The 11,787-nt window shown below is 31.7% G+C and overlaps 1 protein-coding gene across 2 annotated transcripts in view; it reads left to right on the top strand.

Moving 5' to 3' along the window:
• Positions 1–4,228: 4,228 nt before the first annotated feature.
• Positions 4,229–11,787, top strand: part of LOC118181918 (dual oxidase maturation factor 1-like) — a 91,894-nt gene continuing 84,335 nt past the window's right edge. The window contains exon 1 of one of the 2 annotated variants that reach the window (XM_085822425.1): positions 4,229–4,488. The gene's annotated coding sequence lies outside the window, so the exon portion shown is untranslated. The remainder of the gene's footprint in view (positions 4,489–11,787) is intronic. The other variant, XM_085822424.1, reaches the window with a different exon arrangement.

Below are 11,787 nucleotides of genomic sequence, written 5' to 3'. Positions count from 1 at the left end.
ATAGAGGATACTGTAACATAGTTAGAAAATTGGACGTAGATTCTTTCACGTTCCTTCATGATTTGCGGTTATCGCAGAATTTCTTCCTAACACAGAAGCAGGGGGCCCCATTAATGGAATGAAACTACTTCTCCTCGAAGGTCAGCCTTCTGTTCACAAGATCGACAGCCTTTCGAAAGAGATTTCAACATAGCAGCCTGTGTCGTAACTTTAGTAGGAAAATCCACCTATTGAAATTGCCATCTAAGGGACTATCTTGGTAGCTGGCACAACCTATGATTACTGAATGTCTTGAGTCATCTTATAAATTGTCTCAAATAAAAGGTCTGTAAAGTTAGACACACTCTTCAGTTACAATGACGCTCAGAAACACCTTGTCTGCAAAGAGGTCAATAAGAAAATAAGGTACACTTCTCGAAAAAAAAATTTTAACTCGTTCTTCACACTAGACTATATGCAATACTGCGTAACAATAATGCCTTCTATCTCTTGCCGTCAGTTCCTGTCAGTATAAGATCTGAAATAAGGATTAAATATTATTTTTTCTGTTGCAAATAAATTATGTCGTCCGCGCTAAGCGAAAATCACGGATTTTATTTTTTTCGTTTCCTTTCTCCTCTTTCACCAAAATTCAATTTGCGCGTTTTCACCATTTTTAATATTCCCCCCCCCCCACAATGATTTTCCAGATTCGCATTTTTTTTTTTTTTTTTTTTTTTTTTTGTCATTGTGGAGTTGATAATTTGATAGTATAACTTGTACCATTATACGGTCTTGTATTATAGATTATTTAAAACATTTTATAAAAAATGTGAAATGAAATTGTTTAAAATAACTAAATCCAAACACTTGTGGAATCTACATTTATGAATAATTTTCTTTCTTGTGCTTCGAATTCAATTATTACTAATAGCTAATTCTGATCGTATCCAGATTACTGTATGTTTTCTCGCAGATCCTTCTGATTATTAAATGTTTTTCCAAAATTGAATTAAATTCCTAATCAGGAACTCAACTGTTTGTATTTTACCGCAATTCCCTATTTTATCGATGTCTTAATTCATTAAGAATATTTCAAACCAAGTACATTACTTCGAACTTAAAAAAAATCATTGTAAAGTCAATCGATACAAATCAGAAAATTCTCAGTTTGCATTTATATTTTATGTTCTAAACATTAATTATAGTTTTAGAAACAGCTGTAACTGAAATTCGACTATGTATTGACTAAAGTTTTGCACGGTAACTCTAAGTATTCCAAAGAAGACTAGCAAACATCCATCCTATTTAAATAGAAAAAAATGTTCTATACATTTTTACTGGAAATACATCCCTTAAATACGTGAAATAATAAAAAGGAAGCTGTAATTGTAGATTCCTTTTTTAGAGTTCCAGTATTTTTAACTGCATTTTTTATATTGCCTTATGTTAGTCTACATAAAAAAATTATACGGCTTTGGTAGGATACAATTATTCAAATTGTAACAGCTATAATATAAATGCAAACTTTATAAATTTGGCTCGATCTTATAATAGGGAAATACGAACTATCATAACGATGCCTGATTTCCTTGATGTAAATGGGGAAAGGGTATCACAGCATTTTAATAAGAAAAATGTAATTATAAAAACAAAATTTCCAATAAAAGTAAGTATTATGTTGTCACTTTCATAATAAATGGTCATCCGTATCTCCAGAGCTGGAACCCTGGGTCGTTTTTATTATAAAGGTAAATATAGGCAATGTTAGAAGACGCTATTCGAGATTTTCGATGATTTGACTAAAATTATAAGAGCATGTATTGATTGATCCGTACAAAAGTATGCTTTTTATAATGTTCGTAGCTTTTTAACAGGCAACGTTTATTAAAGATGACTTCCTTGTTTAACACTTATTGCAAGTACCTAATGTTCTATTGCATATCAAATGCCAAGTGGCAACGTAATTGTAACTAAGCAATTTATTAAATGTTAATGCATTTCTTATAGTTAATGCATTCGTCGCGTGTGTGAAATGAGTTTTAATACACAGAAATCTCAAAGAGATATAAATTTTTAATTATCTGCTGATTTTTGATTTTTTTCCATAGAATATGATTATGTTGTTAATGCTGTTGGTTACTGAAAAACTAATCGCCGTAAAAATTGTGTCACATAATTACATAATTGTTCATCTTTATAGCGATTCACTAAGAAATCGGCTTTATTTTAACGGTACTGAGAATAAAAGTTATTTATTTAGCTGAATATGACGAAACATACAAGGACTATATGGCTGGTGTCCGCCGAAAACTTCGCAGAAGAAAACGTGGCAGAGAAAACAACGTAAGAGTAAAACATCATCGAAAGAAAAGAAAGCAAGGAGTAAACATAGTGAAATAAAACAATGTGGTAGAAAACGAAGCAGGTGAAAAGTTTAGTCATTTTAAAATATTTGTCTTATGAAATATTGTAGCAAAAAATAAATCATCTATAAATAACCGCTTGACGTAGCTGTGATGTTATCCCCATGTTCGCATAACGATTTGTGAGGTCAAGAAGAGATCAGGAATGTTTTTACCTTAATCATTTCTGATTTTTGAATAAACCAACAAATTTCTACTGAAAAAAAAAGAAGAAAAAAACTTAAGCATTCAAAATCAGAAACTATGCAGAAGTTAAATAAAAAATAGCAGTTAATATAATCTTCCATAAAGTTGTATTAATAGTTTTTCATGAAAGGAATATATATTATAGTATACAAAAGGATTAGAAAAAGGAAGATGAGTAGCTACCATGAGGTAATCCATATTAAACTGTTTAATTAATTACCAAACTCTCTGCGATATTATCATCACCCAATGACTTACAGGTGCTTTCAATTTTTTACCACGATATTTTATATGACGACATAGTGATATATGAAGTTTTAAAATTGCCAGGTTTTTGAAGTGCTTTATTTTCTACCACGGTGTTTTAGAACCGCGGTTTTTTCTCTTTGCTTTCTTCTCTTTCACGATGTTCTGTACAATGATGTTTTTCTCTTGCGTTGCTGATATTTTCGTCCGCGGTGTTTTCGCATGTAGCCATATGGCTAAAGGAAAGAACTGCTTTATTTCCAAGGAAGCTGGTATTTCTAGCTTGTATTCATAACGAGAAAAACCAGAAAAACACACATGCAGCCAGCCCATTCCTGGGATTTAAACCAGAAACTAATTACCAAGGTTCAGTGATTTTATCCACTCGACCACCGAAGGGTTCCTCAAAGAAAAACTCTGAGACGACTTATTAAACGAAAGGTTTTAGAGGTTTCAAGAGTAAAAGCTTGCTAACTGGCAGTGCAAAAATGAAGAGACTTTCTTAATAAAATTGAGTTATGAGTTTGTTTACGAATTTAAATTATTAATTATAATAATACATACATTTATTTACATTTAAAAACTTTTTACGGCTACACACTCAGTAAAAAAATTTCTGATCCTGTCTTGATTACAGGAGACATGTTTGAAGTATTCAGCATTCCCTCAACTGAAAAAAATTCTTTAAAACATTAAATGAGATTCTTTCACTATTGTACGTATTTAACGGCCCCACCAGTGGCCAAGTGGCTAAGACTGCTCAACCTAATAGTTCGATCTGGGTTCGAAACTAGACGAATGGGCTAGCTGCATGATTGTTTTTCGTAGCTTTCCCGATGTGTAACGTGATTACGAATCAGTTTTCCTGAGAAAGTTTTCCGTGAAACCATCCCTTCCGTTAGGCAGACTACACTGGTGTACTTTCCATATTCAGATAACTATTGAACAAATTCATCGATATTTGGTCATCAGCTTAAATATTCAATGAACTCTAGCATTAATATTAATGTCAGCAAATAAAAAAAGAAAAATTCGTAAAATAGTTTAAAAAGATTTATTCATAAAACTCGATCTCGAGTTTTTGAACTGCATTGCACTAAACAGAGACTAATGAAAATCTGTTTAGAGAATCGTCACAAGGTCACATGTCAGATTATTCCGAACTGCAAATATTGACCCGGACTCTACGTCGACCTGAACTCCTAGACCCGACGCCTACACAACTGTAGTTTTTGCTAAGGGTTGCATAGAATTGCCGCAAGAGAAGACAAAAGGGAAAGTTAGCATTTTTTATTCTTTGTGATAATAAAGATGAACAAATATTTCTGTTCTTCCAACGAAGCTGCATGCTTACGTATGGTAAAATAGCTTTTTGCGGTTTAATTCTAGTTTCAAAATATTTATTTCTAATCTTTCACTTTCATACTTTGCAGTGTCTTATTTCAATGCTGAAATATACCATTTTTATAATAAAACTGAAGTTGTTGTTCGTTTTTCCTCTTTCATTTCTAAGAAATACTTCGAAAATTATTCTGTCATTTAATTATGTGTGGAATCTCGTCTTATCTTCTCTTCCCCAATGTAATGAAGTGAAGCGAAAAGTTATTTGCTAACTGATATTGAATTCAAGGCGTCTGAGTATTAAGATCAGGTAAGTCCATTTTTAAGGTTTGTTATTAAAAGAATTTATTAATGTAACAGTGTAATAAATAACTTAATACGTTTCAGACATATTACTAGAATATCAAATTTTATATGCTAAACAACATGATCATACAACGGTAGGTTTTGTTTCATGCTAATCAATAATTTAGAATGTTTAGAACTGATTGTAACATTTTATGAGAAAGAATTTCAGTTTTCTTTATTCTTGTCTCCCTCCCTTTTTTTGAGGGGGGTAGTGTATGAATGTATTTAGTTAAATTATCATCAAATAGTAAAAAAAAAAACATTTTTCGTGAATATATTTAATCTCTTTCTTACTGTGAAGTGTTTCTGAATAAATCTCAATAAAACTTCATTCCAGTTCAGTTTTCTGTAGATGACATATTTGTATTTGTACTCTGTTTAGTTACTACTTATAAAATTTCAGTTACGTTATATAGTATTCCGTTTTATGTAAGATTTCTATTTGGTTAGGAATCGCCGTTAATATTAAAATCTTTATATAAATATAATTAAATATAACTGAAAAAATCATGTCATCAAAAATATTTAAATGTAATTGAATAATGTTTCAAATATGTAAACGGTTTTTAAAATCTAAGAGGACTGGAATGATGGCATAAAAAATTTAAATGACTGAGGATGGAACAAATTAAATTAGATCTTAAATATTAGATAAAATTTTATACGTTATTCCAAAATTTAAATAATAGAATTTTTAACTACTATATAGTATTAAAAGTAATAATAAATCTTTAAATCTAACGAGTTGGATTACAATATACTGCGGTTTAATACTCTTGGTACGAATTATTCTTATTCACTAATTCTGTGTGATATAGATATGTTATATCACTCTAGATAGATTATATCATACTTCGTAAAATCTATCTAATCTCTTATTTTTCAGACAATCTTTTTACAGACCCTATCGAAGAGTCCCCATTACTGTTACGGAATTGTAGCTTAGTTCTGGCGTGAACTTCGAGTAATTTTACCCGCATATAGACTCTTCCAGACATAAGTCTTAATCAAAATATAATTTGGTACAATTTTATATCTGATAAACATTTATAAATGGCACATTTTTCATAGCTGGATTATAAGAATACTTGATTTATTAAATATGAGGATTTTGATTTACGTTTTACCTTGACTCAAGCAATGATGAATTTTGATTGTTTTTTAATAACAGCTAGTCTAGGAACTGCATAATTCATTAATTGCGATATTCTTGAGACGTTTTTAAATGTCAAATGTTTAAAATAATCGCAAAATCTACTTCCGTTTTTTTGATACATAAATTAATCATTAGAGATTTATATATTTTCTTGTTAAAACCATCACCATACTTAGTCGCCAAAATTGGCAAACTTAATTGACCAGTCTGTAACGTACATATTTCAGATGTCGACATAGGCTTATGCGATTGCTGCTTTAATAAGAAAGTACCACATTTTATAATACAGTTATAAGCACTTTGCTGGTTTACGAACGTTTTTCAAAAACAACATAACAAAATTACGTGTATTGGATCATGTAAGAATTAATGTATTTGTATTTGTAATCAAATACGTAATTTTTTTCCTATGTCGAATGAGTTAGAATTAATTATCGATGATTGCAAATTACTTATTGTATTCTGAGAAGATTATTAAAATTATTAATAGACATAAAAATATTGCTTGTTTCTGAATAATTTTTCAGAAGGCTTTTCTAAAAATTAGGTTTCTGGGAAGAGGAAGCATTTTTTAAAAGGTGGATAGATCTGTGTTTTTGTATTCCGTAATCTTTTCTGCACTCTATGATCTTAAAGTAAAAAGGTGTAACGTAGGGCAAATATTTTTTTTCCCGTGACATTCATCGTTAGAATATTTCAGTTTTTAATACATCATTGATATTGTTCGCTCTTCTGTAATGGAACTTTTGTAATCTGAGCTTTAAACAAATTACATATTAGATTGCCAGTAGAATTTCAGTTAAATTATGAAATCCGAAAAATCTGAATTTTCCATTTTGAAAACAATTTAAAAATTTCCTTCCTTACTTCTTTACACAATTAAGGAACTTCATATAAATTTTATTTCTTCATTCGATACATCAAAACATTACTAATTTATCATTGTTATTTACGTGTTTTGCCCTAAGGCACTACACGGAAGGGAAGGGACACCTTCGTGGAGAAGTTTCTAAGGAAAACTGGCTCGTAACACGTTATGCATGACGAAAACCACGAAAACACGCATGCAGCCAAGTCTGTTTGCGGGATTCGAACCTCAGCTCTAACTACCAGTTTTTACGGTCTTTACCACTCGGCCGCTGGTGAGGCACATTTTTTATTTTGAGTAAAATTTACCAAAATTGGTTATAAAGTTTATTATTTATTAGTTATAAAGTTTATTATTTGCAATATTTTAACCAGTTCTTTAAACATACTGCCTTGTTTTATATCTCTGAAAAGTTTAACCAAATAACCATAAAAAGTTTAACCAAATAACATTTGATCTCGCAAAACTTTTATTTTAATTAAAACTTGAGTAAAATATAAGAAAACTAAAACGCTAAAGCATGCAGTCAGAACTGCTGAAGACCAAACGTGGTTCAATAAAAGCTATTAGTGAAAAATATCCAAATAAGTTCGTTCCTATAATATATATATACAACTTAATTCATGACTGTTCTAGTTATTTAACCTTGCTGGTCATGTACCGAGATTTAACCTCCCAGTTCTTCCAAAACAGAAATTAACCGTTCTCTTGTTAATAATATAATTGACTATTTTTGTAGTTTGCTATATATTCGGTATCGAGTCAAAAACGATTTCCTGAAAAGGTTTTTAAATCTCAGTCTCAATACTAGGACGTACTACATTGTATTAATAGACCATGATGATTTGGTGTTTATTTAAAATAGATTTAATATCATTAGGAATCCACTTTGAGGTGCTAATGGAGTATATCATACAGTGCCGTTAAATTTAAAATAAGTTAAAATAATAATGATTAAAGAATAAATACTTTTTAATCATATTTAAAAAAAAAAGACCTTTCCTTATCATATTTTAAAATAACAAAAACAGCTAAGCTGTACTTATAATGCCTATCCTTTAGGCGGTTTTTATTATACACTCAGTTTTGCAATTGCTTTTATGAATTTAAATGAATATACGTAAAATTAGATCAATGCTGGAATAAGCATTAACTTATGCCTTCCTAATTATCCAGATCATATGAATTTTTATTTCTCGCAATTTTGTCTCATTTGCGGCATTCTTTCCTTCAGCCATATAGCAGCCATATGGTCTGCTTTTTCATAATCTAATAAATCCAATTTCTCAGATTTTCTCCTTGAAATATGGTTAGTTTATTTCAATAAGGCAAGATATACAAGAAAATCTACTAAAGAAAAGGGTTGCTTTCATGAAACACTTTCCAAGTGAAACTGGTATTGCTATTGTTGAGACTTATCTCACTTGTCTGACAGTAACATCAGAACAAGCCCATGAAATTCATCGTGGCAAGGAAAGATTGCGCCTGTCGTTGGCAAGAACCTTGAGCACCATACAGATGACAGTAAGACTTCGCTCAGTCCCGCCCCCAACTTTGGTGGAGAGCACTCGGAGGTGACGCGTTCACGTCTTTTTTCCCTGCCACCAACCTCTCGAGAGGATTTTAGGCTCATCGCATATTTAAAGTGCCTCTATGCCTGTTGAGATATTTGTAATCGCATTCTTATTGGTTAAAAGTAAGTATAGCTTTCTGTCACGTCCGATACATTCATTAGCTTTCAGTCAGGTCCGAATTATTCTGAAACTTAATTATTCTTCATGTTATTTTTGATTGGTTATTTATTGTGTCTTGTTTATGATTTGTTAAACCATGATCTGTTGTAAAGTTATATATATAAAACCTCTGTAAACTTTTTCGCTCTCTGCTTACTTGTATTTCTCTGCATGTAACTCTGCGTATCTCAGTAATAAATATTTGTTTTGCGAACCACGGCATTTTCTACGTTCAACAATGCCATACAGACACTATACATTTACAAACATTCATGCCTTCTACGGGATTCGAACCTAGTCCCTTTGGTAAAATAAAACTGATGTTTACTTTAAACATCAGGAGTAAGCTATTCGCACGAATTGAAATAATTCTTTCATTTAAACTTGTATTCTAAATTAAGATTTAACTGGAAATTAATGTAGATAATTACTGAGAGAATTAGATTTTTGTAGCGTAGTTTACGTGAGATGAGATCACTTGGGGTCATGTGATATGAACCGGCGAATCAGGATGTTGAACCATAAAAGCATAGCAAAGTTAATGTCTTTTATCAAATTTATTTTCTTTATTTATTGGCTTTTTACAAAATTTTAAACTATATTAAAATATTTATGCCTTCAAAATAAAAAATTTTTAACTAACATTTGTTAACATTTTTATTTGTATACTGTATGTTGCCGCCAATAAAGTCTACTTGGCGAGATTTGCGCCGGCGAAACGGAAAAGTTACCCATACATGTTTCTAAATGTTACAGAATATATTTTCATAATTTTATTTACGTAAAATACGCTATCAAGAGATACGAGTACATATATTAAAAACTGTTTCAATTCATAATAAAGTACATGTTCTCAAATGCTTCTGAATAATTTTTCACAGTGCAGAAGAAAATGAAACTCACTCCGAAGAAAAGAACAGTCATACTTGGATTAGAAGTGTCAGAGTGCACTTGGCAGATCGAATCCTATTTGATGCTTTTTATCATGGCCTTGGCGATGTGTCTTTTCAACAATTATTACTGCCTGAAACTGCTGGCTTAGTTCGTGATCTGAAAGTCAACAACTCGCTGATAGTTATTCTATAGTGCCAATTGAGTTGTTCTTGTTTTTACTCGTATATCCGCATAACTTCTGCCGCCTACATATTTTCATATATGGGCATCTTTTATTGAATTCTCAGATGATATGAAAACTGTATTGTCAATCAATTTTGGTTCTGATCTGTTCATTTCTTTTGTATCAGTTTTCGGAATCCCTATATAACGAATGATATGAAAACTGTATTGTTTGTCAGTCTGGTATAGATTCGTTCGTTTCGTTGGAATCAGTTGGCTGAATTGTTGCATATTATGTTTTTGAAAGAAAAACAATCTCCAGTTATCTGTAACTCCAATATAAGAGAAACCACTTGTTTTCCTTTCAAGATTATTTAAGATTAATCTTGGTGTTAATTTATTTGAGCTTTTTAAATTTTCCATTGATTGAAATAACATAAAAACAATAAAAACAAAATATCTATTTTTAAGAAGATCTCGAATTAGTTTAAATGAATATAAGCAACTTAAAAAAGGGTTTACTTAAAATGTCGGTCTGTCACCTCATTCAATTTAACAGTATTTAATTATATACCAGTTGGCAAATATGTAAATTACAAACAGAAATAAATAAGCAATTTCATACTGTAACTTAACGTTTTGTATTTACATTCTTAGTTGTATGTAAACTTGCAGGTCTTTCTCCTCTCAGAAAATCTCTGCTTAGCTATAACAAGTGCTTTAAACGAAAATAGCTATGTACTTCGTTTTACCAGTTCTTTCTCCGCCAAGAATCTCTTGTCTTAAGCACAGACTGCAGTTAACTACATCCAGTTAATTTTTTGCTTACTTAGTATTTATTTTGGAATGAAATTTCTTCCTCTTGAGCGTAATATGTCTTTTTTATTCCTTGATTGCAAAATGCAATACATTAACTATACTCTCATTGTTGAAATGAAATAAATTCTTTCGCTTTAGGGGCGAAAATATCAAAGATGACTAAATTTTTGAAAAATTAACTATTTGGCCTAAAATATCAAAGATGACTCCAATTACATAAAAATTTTTTAAATGCTAATTTCTATTTCCATGGAGATTTCTAGATGCTCCTAATGAGAAATTTAAAACAAGTTGAGAAACAGAATTACAACTTTATCATGTTTCTACTCCGCATATTTAACCTTTAACTGGCCTTATTCTAGGTACAAGCAATAAACACTGCATTTACTTAGTGATTTCTTTATTGGAGAAGAGAATGTTCCTTATATGTTCCCTTTATTTGCCATGAAAACAATGAATACATATAATCTGAAATTAAAATTATTATTCATTTCTGTGAGAAGCCCACCACTGGTCGAATGGTTAAGAAGATGAACTCTGGTAGGCCTAACAAATAAGGTTGAATTAAGGAGGAACTAAATTTCAAATTCCGAAGAACGGGCTGCATGGGGTTTCTCCACATAAAACACATATGTCAGCGAGTTTTTATTAATTAATTTATTGTCAGCGAAATTTTATTTTTATTCATGATATTTGAATCAGAAAGTATTTAATAAAACTCGCTGACAATAAAGTTTTCCAGGAACCATCCCTTCCCTTACGCGGTTGCCTTTGTGGTTTGGTGTATTTAATTACGCCAAAGCATACTTGGACTACCTGCTTAAGGGAAGGGATGCATTCGTGGAGAATTTTCTAAGGAAACTGTTTTGTATATATGTTACACATGGGGAAAAACCACTAAAAATGCCTATGCAGCCAGCGGTTTGCCCGAAATCAGTGCATTTGCCGAGAATGCATTGATTCTGATTCCATGTCTCCCGAAGCGGTTTAAGTAATCATGTAAGGGTCATGACCTGTAAGGAATTAAGTTGGCTTCGTTTTTCAGCTGTTGAGTTTCACGCTGACTCTAGAGATGTATTTGAACACTCTGCTTCCTGTTGAATACCCATTGCAGCTATTCTGCTACTGACAATTTCTTGCGGCCTTCATATGCGAACTTGGGGTTTATGAAGAGGATTTTAGTGTTTGAGTCTATAGATGCTTATTCTGCTATTTCATCGGCTTCTACATTATTGTAAAGCCCAGTATGTGCACGAACCCATTTTAGTCTCGGGCTCACGTTCTCAGGTAAAAGAAGCAGTATTTTTGAATCTCTTACACTATTTGGATTTTGCATCGTTGTCCCTGTATGGTCTGGAGACAGTTGGCTGAATCTCTATATATTGTTAAGGCTGTTCTGTCTGGATGCAGAATTGTGTAGATGCTCCGAGAGCAGTTAACTGGGCTTGAAAGACTGAGTTGTCGGGACTTAGCCTTCGCGTGACGAGGTCTGAATTGCATTGTACCCTAGCATTTCACAGAAACCGCTGCCTATATCCGGTTCTAATTTGGAACCATCTGTATGCGAAGCATGATTTTCCAGTGCTGGTGATGGGTTCAGTTCAACTTGAATGTTAAATTCCGCTGGGT

This window comes from Stegodyphus dumicola, chromosome 8 (genome assembly GCF_044657685.1).
Source record: "Stegodyphus dumicola isolate Sdum_Otavi_A_Nest chromosome 8, ASM4465768v1".
NCBI lineage: Eukaryota > Metazoa > Arthropoda > Arachnida > Araneae > Eresidae > Stegodyphus > Stegodyphus dumicola.
This window is presented reverse-complemented; position numbering and strand designations above follow the sequence as displayed.